General features: G+C 33.8%; 1 protein-coding gene across 7 annotated transcripts in view; it reads right to left on the reverse strand.

Annotated features, from left to right (window-relative positions):
• Bbx (BBX high mobility group box domain containing) overlaps nucleotides 1–15,043 on the reverse strand; it is a 263,082-nt gene that overhangs the window by 152,027 nt on the left and 96,012 nt on the right. For all 7 annotated transcript variants that reach the window (XM_071615384.1, XM_071615383.1, XM_071615382.1 and 4 more), the window contains exon 3: nucleotides 4,173–4,246. The gene's annotated coding sequence lies outside the window, so the exon portion shown is untranslated. The remainder of the gene's footprint in view (nucleotides 1–4,172; nucleotides 4,247–15,043) is intronic.

The raw sequence follows: 15,043 nt of genomic DNA on the forward strand, positions 1-15,043 counted from the left end.
ATATACATGTATTATTTTAAATTAAGTTAATTAAACTGTCATTTTAGAAAGATTATAAGATTTTGAATCATTGCTCTGAATGGGTAAGAACTATACTACAACTGTACTGGAAATTGAGGTGGCTATATTCTTTATCACTGAGAGAAAGGGTGGATCTTGTTAAAGAATATGAGCCACTCTGTGATCTAATAATTCACTTCTGCCAGTGAGAATTTAGATGTCCCAAGGACAGACAGATATATGTTCTCTTATCTTTAATATAAATGAGGTCAACATCAAGTTCAAAACATTCTCAAAACTTGGATAATATTGAGACAAGATACAAAAGTAAGAGGTGGTGCTGCTAAAATTTTCTTCACCATGTAGAACAAATATTATTTGGTTTCAAAAGGAATCAGCTTTTCTGTGTTAAGATTTTTTCTTACTGTTCTCTAGTGAAGGCTTAATTAATTTGGACTCCTTAAAGAACTTCTCTATTGACATTGCCTCCTTATACTCTCAGAATCAGGTATAACATTCTTGAACTTTTATCACATTCGTTTCCTTTCTTTTTTAAAATGACACATAAAAATTGTACATATTCATGGGATACATGTGAGTTTCAAAACATGCATACATTATGTGATCTTCAAGTCAGAGACAGCATCTCTAACTCCTCAAACATTTAAAGTTTCTTTGTGGTAAAAAAAAAAAAAAATTAAACTACCATTTCCTGAGGCCATTTATGTGCCAAGCACTATATCTGAAATTTGACACAACTGCCTTATCTTAATTCTCACATTCTACAAGGTAAAGATTGTGATACCCATATGAAAACAAAGAGACAAAGTTTCAGAAGGATCAAATCATCACCCGAATTCTTCCAATTAAAAAGTGCTTGGGTTGGGGTTGTGGCTCAGCGGTAAAATGCTTGCCTAGCACGTATGAGGCCCTGGGTTAAATCCTCAGCACCACATAAAAATAAAAGGTATTGTGCCCAACTGCACCTAAGAAATAAATATTTTTTTTAAAAAGTGCCAAAATTTCTCTGAATCCAAAAAGCATGTTTTACTATACTGTCTTACCTTCTAACCTATATGTATATATACATTTAAAAAACAACAAAAAAAGACATCTTTCTGACCATGTTCCTCTCGCTCAAGCTTAGGGAACTTTAAACTATCAATTATTAATAACCTTCTGGATTTCTACACAAATGTAATCTACACAAGTCTGGTAATAGTGTCTTTTAATACCTTTAGGATTAATCAAATAAATATTAACTGAGGAATTCCATATGTCTAGCAATTTTCTACAAGTCTTGGGAGATAATAATGCAAAGCCACTGTATAGTGAATATGACCTTAGGTAGAGTATGTTAGAAAACTCCCAGGATACAATTAAGCTCCCTACAATGTCTGCATTCTTTATCTCTAAAATGATTCTTGAAATTGAACTTAAGTAGACAAAGGCATGTGGCCACCATTATATTGGGTAAAATTATATTACTAACGAAAAAAGTAAAATACTTATTTCTTCATTGCCTTTTTATATCAAATTAGATAGTATCTGTCAAAGTTCTGTAACCTATTATAATTCATTGCCTATGCATAATAACTATCATATTTCCCCTTCTCTAATTCTGTATCCAAACTGCCATGGGTCTAGTATGCATTAGTTCTCATTTTATTTTCAAAATTACTCATTAAACAATAATGTAAAGCCTAAAACATATACTAGAATTTATTACTAAATAATGAAAAAAGTTCTAACATTCCCAAAACATTAAGACACTCAAACTGTATCAACTCATCTTCTTGTCATCAATGGTAACCCACATAACAATAACAAGAATACTCAAGTAATTCTAGATTTAAACAAATCAATTTATTGAAGGACTTCTTACAATCTTTAACATATCAAGTGCACTCTGTCTCTCTAAAAAGGCAGTAGATGCTATTTTCAGTTATTATAGTTAAAACAAGCATTATCCCTCCCTATTTGCCTTTCCCTACCTCTCCCTTCCTACAAGATCACTGGCACCCTAAAACACAGGCTTGGACAAGTGACCTGCTTTGGACAATGAAATATGAGAAGTAGTGACGTGTCATTTCCAAGCAGCTGTTTTAAGAGCCATAGCTCCACTGTCACTTTTATTTCTTCTACCACAAGACCTATGCATCACCAAAACATTGCTCCTTCAGCTTTGCTCCAGGAATGAAGAAGACACAGAACATAGAAGCAGCAGACTCATGAGAGACATGAACAAAAATAAGAAACTTTTACTACTATATACCACACTAAAATTGAGGGACTCTTAATAATAAATTTAACTTTGCTTAAGCAAAAGTAGATCTGTTTCCCAGATCTACTGAACCCTGGCATTTTTTTGCCAAGTAACATCTTCTAGTTTCTACATTACTCGTTTTTGTATGACATCTTTTTCTTAATTAACACAGTATCTAAGATATGAGTGCAAGTATATATACACTAGAAGTAGTCTTCATCTTCAATTAAACTTTCTTCTTAAATTCTATCAGCAATTTGAATTTCTGTCAATTTCTCCTCTTAAGTCAATAACACTGTTTCATTGTGATAATCAGATTTACGTTCAGAAATCACTGATGAAACAGCTTGATAATCAAGACCATCATACTACTAACTTAGTTTTCTGGGTAGGTCAGATTATGTATTCTGCCTTACTTTTTATATGTGTATTCATATTTAACAAATACAGAATACTGTTGACAATTTCAATTTTCCTTAAACCTCCCTATACATAATTTTCTTTTGGATTAGCAACTGAGAACATATGATATTTCAGTATCAATTTTTGGATATTCCATGTCAATTCTGCTGATTTCATAATTAATTATATTCTCACTGGCATTCTTAAATTCAGAATATTTTTTCTAGCAAGTATTCCTAAAGGATAGCACATTAAAGAGGAAAAATAGTAACACCAATTTTCTTATTGGCATTGAGATTTTCTTGGTGTTTCAATACTTACCAATACACACACACTCACCAAGAAAAAAAAGAAAGAAAGAAAAACATTCTTTGGTGTTTTCCTATATTAAATACATATTTAACCTAACTTGCACACATTTTTACTGTGTGTCCAATCCTAAACAATGACATTCAGAAAAAAATGACTCAGAGGCCTTCTATTTATGCTCATGGCATAAAAGCAACATTCAGTCATATACTGAAGGAAAGTAGATGCAAATATTAAATTTAATAAGCTAATAAAAATAAAAAATAATAAAAAACGTTAAAACAGAAAATGTTCCAGATTAATTTTCAATTGTAAAGTTAAAAAGTAAAGATTCTTTCCTGAAAACTGCAACTGAACAATATTTACTACATTTGTTCATTTTAATTTACACCAAGCTCTTTAGTCTTATAAATCATCAGTTTACAATACAGTACACATGTATGAGTAAAGCAATCGAACATTTGATTCCTAGACTGGGAAAAATCTGTGTAATTAACCATTACTAAAACTAAAACATTCATACCATATTTTAAAACAGACAAAAAAATTTTCCTAGAGCAACAGCTTTAAAAGTAACTTATAAATAAAAGGATGAGTTTTAGAGTTTGATATAACTTGTCACATATATATATAATATATATATATATTTGAACTTTATTAGTTTTCATATTTTAAGATGTTTCGTGATACAATTATATGCATCTCTGTTATTTTTAATAGGTAAGAAAAACTCCCAACTCTTTTGATACTGATTCACTTTTTGATTAAAACAACGATGATACAAGGAACTATTTTTTAAGAAACTGACAAATTACATATATATAAATAAAATTATATATATATACTTATATATATTTATCATATATATAATTTTAGTTGTGTAACTCAGGACTTTTAATTAACTTCCACTAATAACACATTGTTATAAAGAAACATATGAAGAGATTCTGAATTTTTTTTAGTTTCATAATTTGAAAAGATCTAACTTACTTGATGATGAAGATTAAAATGTCACTGTAAAAATAATAATAAAAATGACGAGAAAAAATACACAACTGTCACACTTCTTGATTAGTATGGAAAGTGAATCCATCAGATGGGGTAAGGCTGAAACCAGCTCTAATAGCACATAGTTCTTGACCACCTCACTGCTTCCAGGCAAGCAAGTAAGATGCACCTTCAGTGCAGCTCTTACCAGTCAAGTCAGGACTTTCCATTGTGATTACAATGGAACATCAGAACTTCCAGCGTCTGTGATGTAGCAGGATTCTGTGAAAGAGCCATAGGAAAGTGGTTACAACAGGAGTCAAGAAGGCCTTGCAAACAAACTTGACATTAATTTTCCTTCAGCAAAACAGTCTCCTAATAAAATGAATTAACAATCCAAACCAGGCAAAAACATCCCTATGCCAACACGATTTAAAGGAGTTCCCCAGTGTTCACCATGGATTTTAATTTTACAAAAAGACAACTCGCTAAAATTACTTAATACAAATTCTGAGTGTGAGGTTACATAAACTGAGAATTACAGGCAATGGCTTCTTCAGCTTTGGTCTAAAATCAAGTGTATAATTACAGGAAAACTCCCTAAAAAAATATATGGTTAAGTGACAGCCTGACTAAATTCGAGTTATTTTAAATGACTGGCCCAACTCAACTAGATAGTTTAATTAATCTTTTTTTAATTTTTTTTTTTAGTTGTTGATGGACCTTTGTTTTATTTATTTATATGCAGTGCTGAAAATCGAACCCAGTGCCTCACACATGCCAGGCAAGTGCACTACAGCTGAGCCCCAGTCCCAAAATATTATAATTAATCTTTTAAGCATTTGAAAGAAAATGAATGAAGCAAGACAATAAAAGCAAACAAACAAAAAAAGCAGCTAGGGTGAGTGGGGACACAGATAAAAACTGTACCAAACCAATTATTTTCTAAGTATAAAGAACTAAGAAAATATAGAAAAGATGATAAAAATCAGCAAAAAGAATATACATACCAATTAAATGGAACATTTTACATTAGTAAAATTGTAAATAAAGATTATATGTTTTATCATTTCAGTTTCTTTGTGAGATAACACTAAGTTTATAGTTTGCTTGTCCACATTTAACCAAAAAGGAAATTTTCTTTCCCCAAGCAGATTATGACACTACATTTCTTCTGTAAGCTATACACTATAGAAATTGGACATAACTTTCTGGCATACACTAACAATACTATGAGTCATTTATGGCTTAGCTAAAGTTTTTTATTTTAATCAGTCACTATAATATGAAAGAAATGGCTTTTCACATGTGTAATAATTCAAGAGTAATTTTATCTAGAATTAAGATGATTCAGTTGTCACTAATGCAATTAACAAAACAGCAACAGGAAAAAATAGAACATTAAATGGTCTCATGTCACTTCACACAAGATACTACTCATTCATTCCCATATTTTGAAAACAAGTGTATGGATAAAAAAAAATAAACCCAAAGATTAACATGAATATTTGTAAATTAAATGCCTGATTTTAAAACTTTTTCTGAAAGCACAAAATTTTTAAAAAACTGATGAAATTAATGGTATGAAAGTCTATAATTACCGTAAAATATACAACTAGTGTTATTTTAAAAATAACTTAAAGAAAAACCTCACAAACTAATTTCCCAGTCATATACTTTTTCCTTCATACAAATTCATAAAAGCAATATACACAACCCTTAAATAAATAAGTAAAAACCATTAAGTAAATAACTATACATGTCAAATAAAGAAATTCTTATAAACTAAAGTATTAATGTAATCTGTATAGCCAAAATTGGGAGGAAAAAGGTTCATCGCTTTTGGGGGAAGGGGGGTGGTTTGCTGGAAATTGAACCCAAGAGTTCTACCACTGAGCTACATCTCTATCTCTTTTATTATTATTTTTTTAATTTTTAATTTTTGAGACAGAGTCTCACTAAGCTACTCAGGCTGGCCTCCAACTTGTGACACTGCATCAGCCTCTTGAGTAGCTGGGTTTAAAGGTGTGAGCCACCATGCCCAGCTCCAGAATTAATTTTAACAGTGTAGGTTTAATTCTTCTTTGGGTTTAAATATTTGTTTATACTTTAGTGTAAGAAGTGAACATATGATATGCTATATGAGAAATAAAATGCTAATTCTTCTTCCATAAGAAATTATTTTAGGAGCTCAAAGATAAACTTCAGGTGCCCTGATAAATTTATTTCTATAATGGGAAATTTTATTTTGATCACTGTTCTATAATTTATTATGTATGATACTATATTATTATATATGATACAATATTATTATGTATAATATCTATGGGTAAAGCAGAAGAGGATGAAAGAGGAAACTGACTATTCTGTGGCTAATATGGGTTGTTAAACTCTCAAGGAAATAAAAATCATCATGGTAAACCTAAAAGCCAGTGAATCAGCCACAGAGGAGAGGTCAATTTCCAGGCTGAATGTCCTACCTGAGTCAGCCTAACTTAAGAAGACTCGAGATTTTATAGGCTATTACAAAATGCCCACAAGAAAAGCAATTATAGTGTGGCCTGTTCTGCATTTAAATTACAAGTATTTCATTTTTGATTTGACAGAATTGGGTTGTTTTGTGAGATGTCAGAAGGTCAGATGAGCAAATGCCCAAAGCATGAATACAATGGTGACTTGAATAAGCCCTTTGATCAAAACCTGGGTGAATTTGTCCGAGCCACCTGGTGCCTGTCTATGTTCTCCAGGTCCCATGTTGGCATCTTCTTAATTGTCACTCCCCCACAGAGAGCCTTCAAACTCTGATTCCTCCTGATTAGGACCCACTATAACTCACTAAAAACCTCCCCTTCCCTTTTGAAGGTCTCTGCTTTCCACCCATGATAGTCCTGGCAGACCCTGACCACGCTCAAGATTCCCTCTTAGAAACTTCATCATGGCAGGTGAACAGTCTTCTATTAAATACCTATTATTTGCCTCTTAACACAAATAAGGCATCTAACTTGCATCTGAAAGACCAACCTTAAAGATGTGGTCCAAGCAACCACTGAAATATCCCAAAGCAACTGGCTTTCTGGCACAGCTCACACACTGCCCCCTTGGGACACAGTGTTTTGAATAACTTATTATACTAAAAAAGGTGAGGTGCCACTTCTTACAATGAGGCAGACTTCCAATTAGTGTTAATGTCCAATGTAGCATTCAAAGGCACATCACAGCAAAATTCCCTTCTATGCCAAAATTGTATGTTTTATACCCTGATGTCACTACTACCTAGTCAGTACAGAAGGGACTCCAAGGTGACCATGTGCCTGCTTATATGGAAGCATATTTAATTCCCATGAATGACTGCTTTTCTGATGTTTTCATCAATTCTCTGGGTAACAGACTAAGCTTTAACTAACTCATTTTCATACATACCCCTAATTCAATCAAGCTAAATGAAAGTCATTCTGGACTGCAATTATTTGCTAAGGAACAATTACATTCAAATGAAAAAAAGAAATCAGCTGGCATGACACAGTCCATGGTACAGATGCCTTTCCATTTATGGCACAAGAACAGCAAGAAGGGGGGGAAAAAAAGCCAAAATGCTAGAAAAGTAAATAATTTTTTCTTCATCCTCCTGAAAACAGAATACTTTTGCTTTTACACCTGAAAAAATCAAAATGGAGAACCAGAGAAAGCACATTTTTAGATTACTACTTTCAATTATGTTTATTATTTGAAAGGAGCTGCATTTCTAAACTGAGTCAGTAAGACCTCAGAAAGTCAAAACAAATCCAGGTCACAATCTAAGAGTTCTAGTAACTGCATATGAACTAAATTATCCACAGGCTCCCTCCATACAATAGGTTTGCCAATCTCCACCTTACAATGGGGCTTTCTTACATTTTTTTTCTGTTTTAAAGCTTATTATTGTTATTCTTATGTTATATTGTGAATTTTTATGTTTTTCTCAACTCCTTTATGTATCTACTACATGTTTATAAATGAACTTAACTAAAAACTCCAAGTTACTGTCAGATGATATAATACCATCATGTTTGCAAGTTAAAAACTTCTTGTTAATTTAACAAAAGCTTTCCCTGTCCTGTGTGTGCATAAGGTTTTCCCATCCACTACTCTATGCAATCTTAATTTTCTCAATAGTGGCATCAGATACATTGTACAATACTATGGTACTGAAAAATGGTGTTGTCATCTTAGCTGTTTTACAGTTTTAGTCAAAGAATGCCATGCCTCAGGTCACTGTGGTCCAACACTGGCTAGAACTAAAAATTACAAACAACCTTATTTCCAACTAAATCATTTGCTGAAATAAAATATCATCATAGAAATAAAGATAACTCCCAGGGACAAGTGTGTGTGTGTGTGTGTGTGTGTGTGTGTGTGTATGTGTGTGTTCACGCGCGCAAGAGAAAGACAACATAATGTAAGAATAAATAAAAAGTAATCCACCTGTCTTTTATGGTTGAAGCCTAAGCCACAACTATTTCTGTCCAAGAACCAATATTTAACTGAAATTTCAAATGTCAGCTATACTGAGAAGGTAAATCTTTTAAAGGACAATGCAAATCTAAATTACCTCCTTGACATCTTTCCACGCCCACCTTCATTTCCTCATGACCCAAAGCTTTTCAGTTAAGAAACATTAAAGATAATAATAAAGATAAGCAGTCTTAGGAATTCCCACCATATCCAGCAAAGTAGCTACTAAGTATTTACAAATTTGTCCATTTGTTAGGTAGCAAAGACAGAAAACTCTAGCATTCATTAATAACACGGGTCTCCTAAAATAGCAAGAAGATTTAATAATCTACTTCCCTCTAGTACTCAATATTGTATCAATTATAAAATTATATTTTTAAAACTACATACCACCTACTATAGACCAACCAATGTGAATGATTCAACCTTTCACTATTTCAGAAAGTAAGGACCTATTATGTGATAGCACAACACTGCAAAAGGTATCATTAACAGCACAGCTGCTTTCTTGAGCTGATGTTCCAGTTCAGTAATCACATACAACGCACGTACAGAATAAATATTAAAATAGTAAGCGAAAATTTTTTTTTAGTTAGAATGCATAAGGATAATGTTACACCGATAAATTAAGCTGGAACATGAAGCACGATGACCTCAGTATACACAGAGTTAGAAGCACTGGCCCAGGATAGGCAAAACTTCAATACTGGAAGACAGACTTGCTGAGACCTAAGAGGCAGATCTGGCTATAGCACTAATTTCACATCGAAAAGCGGAATATGAAATATGGGCAAATGAGAAAACTATATGATTTGTCCTCCCTTTTTTTTTTTCTTTTGTCCATGATCAATAGAGTAAGATCATAGCACAGTGCTGTGCTAAGCCTACTAGCCTTGATATAACACCCTGCAATTGTGGATCAATTCCTGAGCCTCTATCCCAAACAACAATCCCCACATCTTTAAGGATTGCCTTAAGAATTATTAAGACATTATAATGTAAAGTACTTGGCATATATTAAGTGCTCAATAAATATTAAGTAATCGTCTCATCAGAGTTAAAATTAGACAGTAAAAAACATTTGGTAGTTTTATTGTGAACACACTGGAGTTGGCTTGAAAATTAAATGCTCAATGAATTGTGTTTGAAATTGGTGTTTCACTATAGATTTTATTTTAATTTAGGTGGTATTCTATATATGCTTAATTCTGACAGTCTGAGCAACTACTTTTTGTTGAGAGCCACAGCCAAAGCGGCCCCAGCAAACTTCCAGCTGATTGGCTCCTCTGCTGTGATGCTCATTGGGCTGTTTCCCCGCCCTTTCAGACCACAGAGCTGCTCATTGGGGGACTCTTTTTACTCCTACCAATTTCAATGTGCATTAGCTGATTTGACAATATGGACATTTTATTATAATGATCACTTGTCCTAAGACTGTTGCTTCAAGAACCATGGCAGAACAATGAATTTCTGCAGTTTCCATAAGTAGAGATAGAAAATGAATAGGCATTAGTCTAGTCAGATAGCTTGGCAGAGAGGCACTAAATGTTTCTTTATACTCCCATGAACTGTGTAAATGTGACTTTGACCTTCTCAGGCAGGGAAAACTGCACATTTAAAGGCAAAGAAAAGGGCTGGGGTTGTGGCTCAGTGGTAAAGTACTTGCCCAGCACATGTGAGGCACTGAGTTCGTCCTCAGCACCACATAAAAATAAACAATAGAATAAAGGTATTGTGTCCATCTACAACTAAAAAAAAATTAAAATAATAAAGGCAGAGAAAGTATCACTTCCAGAAGGAGTACAAAAGCATGCTTGCCAGCAGCCACATCGGGAATAGTAACAGGGAACACCCAGGTACTTTAGGAAGACTCATAAGCTCTATCAAGCCACCAAGCACTAAACTGGAAAATAAAGAGGATAACTAGGGGACACCCCCCTCAGAGATTACATTAGCTCAAGCAAGCCTAATACATGTACTCTAGGAATTAGTTTGAACCTTCAGAAGGATTCCTGCAAGTGAAACTCAATAGACAATCCTCAAGACCACTTTGTCTTACAAAGTAAGAAAGGGTTCCCGTGGCTGCTTTTGCAACATCAATAATTCACAACATACAGAAAATCAAATTCTTACCAAAAAAAAAAAAAAAAATACCCAAAGTCATGATAAAAAAAAAAAAATACCCAAAGTCATGATAAAAGAGGTCAATAATAAGAATTTACGTAATTGTAAACAGAAAATATTCTGTTCCAAGAAGTAAAGGGCATTGATCTTTCCTTTCTACTCTGTTTTAATACAAATTACACAAAGTAAGTCTAAAGGAACAAACTTAAAAATTCAATTTAAAATTTTGTGATATTATTTAATAAAAGTACATTTCTATTAAAATCTATATTTGGGGAGGGAGGGTACTAGGGTGCTTTACCACTGAACTATATCCCCAGTCCTTTTTATTTTCTATTTTAAATCAGAGTTTCACTAAATTGCTGAGGCTGGCTATAAACTATCTTCCTGATGCCTCAGCCTCACAAACTGCTGGGATTATAGATGTGCACCACTGTATGTGGCACCAAAAAAAAAATTTCCAGTAACAAAAAACTCTACTTACCAGATAGGATCCTGTTCCTGTTCCTTTCAGATGTGTCTAATATGTATGTGTGTGTTTATATAAATGTATATATTTTTTTAATTTTAGTTGTAGATGGACACAATACCTTCATTTAATTTACTTATTTATTTTTATGTGGTGCTGAGAATCAAACCCAGGGCTTCACATGTGCTAGGCAAGTGCTCTATCACTGATTTACAACCCCCAGCCCCGTAAGCATATTTTTGGCATGAAGTCACAAAGCAGTCTGCTTACAAGTGACTGACTGTGATGTGTCAATATGCTTCCTTTTTATTTATTCAAAAAGCAATTATATTTCTGGGACCAATAAGATCACATAGTAATTAGTTATTTTAAATCAGAAAACTACACGAAACTTTCCTTAGGGGTTACAGGGAAGTTCAATCACATTTCCATGGCTAAAACCAAGTAAGGCCTAGGGAAGCTGGACAGAAGGTATTCCAGCTGATTTTTAACCAAGTTGAGACAATACCCCAGGTCTTCACAATGCTTCCCCCATTACTCCATACTGGTGCCCACAGGGTCTGATGTTATTTCCTATGAAACTGTAGAATCACAGAATGTTGAGGGCACATGAGAGTAAGGGGCCTCTTACTCCAGCCCTTTTGATGGCATAGCAAGATAGTGGCAGGAACAGGCTAGAACCAGGCCTCCTGCCTTTGTACTAATTCCACAATGCATTTCTGGATTATCATCAGTTTGATCTAGAATTTGCTGTCCATAACCAGCAGGAGGCTCCAAACCATACTGTATACTCCACTCTTCCAGTGGCCCATCACAGCAGCAATATTCAGCTAGAAAAGACCCATTAAAAAGACCCTAACATTTCACACCCAGAGTTCAGAGAATGTTTCCTGAACATTTCCTGGAATGCTTTGTCTTTGCCAAACTGAAGGCAGAGAAAGACAGCACTTAGCTCTAGAAATGCACATGTCAAATACATATGTTTCTAAATATTCTAAGCAACACCTTCAAATAAAGAGTCAATGCCAACCTTGTGTGTGTGTGTGTGTGTGTACACACACAAAGGGTATAGAGGAATACTCTATACTTTCAATTTGACTGTGAACCTAGATGTGCTATTAAAAATAGTCTATTAGTTTTAAAAATATCTGATGTCAATTTACTTCACTTAGCAATGAGAATTATGTACGACTAGAGAATGACAAGCCAATACTAGTTGAGAATATAGGAACACTAATTCTCCCTTAAATGTACACCCCTCAAGAGAAACACCTAGTACCAATTTAAATTATGTCCTACATTGAAACGAAGCACATGCCATATAATAACCACCTCTGTACAGTTCAAATGCCCCACCAGTAATTAATCCTCAAGAAAATGCCAATGGGGGCTGGGGCTGTAGCTCAGTACAGCGCTTGCCTCGCAAATGTGCAGCACTGGGTTCGATCCTCAGCACCACATAAAAATAAATAAATAAAGCTATTGTGTCCTTCAAAACTAAAATTTTTTTTTTAAACAATGCCAATGGGGCTGGGGTTATGGCTCAGTGGTAGAGAGCTTGCCTAGCATGTGTAAGGCACTGGGTTCCATTCTCAGCATCACATATAAACGAATAAATAAATAAAGGTCCATCAATAACTAATAAATTTTTTTAAAAAGCCAATGGCTTTACTTGCCACTGCTCCTAAGTCAATATTTAATACAAAACATTTAGTTTAAATTAAATCAACTAAAAATATGAAAAGAAAATAGTCTTCTAAATATTTCCATAAATAGGTATAGACTTATCCTTTGCCACTAAATCCAGTGCATTGACACACAGAAATCAATGTTATACAACCCCAGGGCCACCAATTATAAGGACTACATGGCAAAAGGCAAAAGGCTTATCCTGAAGCACCCCTAGAATAACCTGTAATAGCCATGGTTTTCAGTCCTACACACTTTGAAATCTGAACTTCTTAAAATTAGCAAAATCAGACTTTGCCACCTTTCTAGTTGAAAAAGAAACTTGCTGTTAGAAGCCTTATTTAAATAGGAGAATAACTAGCTACAAAAACATATTTTCTATACTGGTTCCTCTTAAGCAGAAATTAGCAGACATTTAATGTTTTTGCCTACTTAGCATACCTTTCCCATTATGCACTTTGATTTTTGGAAAAATACTTCACACACCTGGAATATACATATCTTTTGGGAAAAGAGTCCAGTACCTTGAATGGGACTGACCTAATTCTACCTAAGTTTCAGAGATGAATTATCACCCAGGATTGTCCAATCAGCTCTTATTCCATCTTCCTAGACACTGACGCTGGATGAAGACTAGATATGAAACCTGAATCCTGGCACAGATCACAAAATAAACAACAGAGATGTTATGCTACATTACTATCAGTACTTACATAGTTTTATATATAAGTATACTATATTACTATAAGTAACTATAAAGTACCTAAAGTGAGAGAGAATGGTTTACAATTTTGTTGAAATAAGAGAAAAAGTACTGGACCACATACATACATCCTGAAAAGAAATGAAAGGAAGAACTGATTTATTTTCCTCTACTTTGAATCCTATTTCAACAAATTTATTCAAAATTTCTGGTACATCATGATATTCAGTAAGCCAAGATTTGTTTAGACTTTAAATCTCTTCTCCTGTTTCAGCAACTTATCCTTCAATTTACATTTCTTATAAAGAAAAGTTTCAGGTTTCAATACAAACATGGAAAAATTGGCAAATGTTAATTTGACTTCTAAAACTAATTTTAAGGACATTTCCAATATCTTGATTATGTATCGTGGTATATGTCATTAACAGTGACACATAATTTATTCTCCATGCAAACTTATGGCCTGAAATGATTTTCTCTTAGACTTAAAAGGAGGGAAAACAAAACAAAATGAAAACATCGAGTAGTTGGGAATACAGTGTCTTGCTTTGGAAAGTTATATATACTTCTGGAAAAACAACCAATTTTTGAGAGATTAAAATAAAGTAAAATATATTAATATTAAAATCATTCTGAATATACTTCTTAAATGAAATCTTTACAGCTTAAAATGCATTTATAGTATTTTACTTTTACAGATGATTATAGTCACAAGGAACCAAAGAGTTGGTTATCATACAGTATATATGATAATAATATTCTTTACCAAATCCCTCATATCAGCTTGCTTGACCCAGGCCTCTTTTTCATAAAAGTTGAAATGCATATGAATGAATGATGAGGTCACATATGAACATCCACACATAACCAAAACTCTAATTTCAAACCACTGAGCTCTGTGGTGACTAGGATTCCAGACAGACGGTGTCTCTATAATTTAATAACAACAACACAAATACTTGTTATTTTCAAATATGAAATACATCAACAATTTTTATAGTATTCTAGAAATGTCAAAGGATGCTTTGGCAACATATCTATAACTGAACTCTGATTACTGCACTTTGGAGGTGAACCGTAAGTAATAGGAATAATCATACACATTAGATCCCAGGTCTAATATGTGGTTCACAGCCTTCAACTAATTCAATCAGCACCAAGAGTCTCGTATAATAAATTCTAAGGGATCCTCAAAATATAATCTAAAATATAGACTTGAAATTCAGACTAGTACTTGTGTAGAGTAAGATCTGTACCATAGTTCAAGACCACAGTTAACAAAATAACCAGTTATTTAACTAATTAGATCCCATATCTCACTCCCATTATGCTTCCTCCCTCCAGAGCAACCACTTTAATGTGCTGAGTATATGTGCTGATTTTACATAAAACTGAAAATGGTACATCAGATAACAGCATATGCCCTCCACCTGTTAAAGGGGAATTCTAAACTGGGTGCAGTCGCATGCCTATAATCCCAGCAGCTCAGGAGGCTGAGGCAGAAGGATCATGAGTTCAAAGCCAGCCTCAGCAAAAGCGAGGCACTAAGCAACTCAGTGAGACCCTGTCTCTAAATAAAATACAAAACAGGGCTGGGGATATG

Source organism: Marmota flaviventris, chromosome 8 (genome assembly GCF_047511675.1).
Source record: "Marmota flaviventris isolate mMarFla1 chromosome 8, mMarFla1.hap1, whole genome shotgun sequence".
NCBI classification, from domain to species: domain Eukaryota; kingdom Metazoa; phylum Chordata; class Mammalia; order Rodentia; family Sciuridae; genus Marmota; species Marmota flaviventris.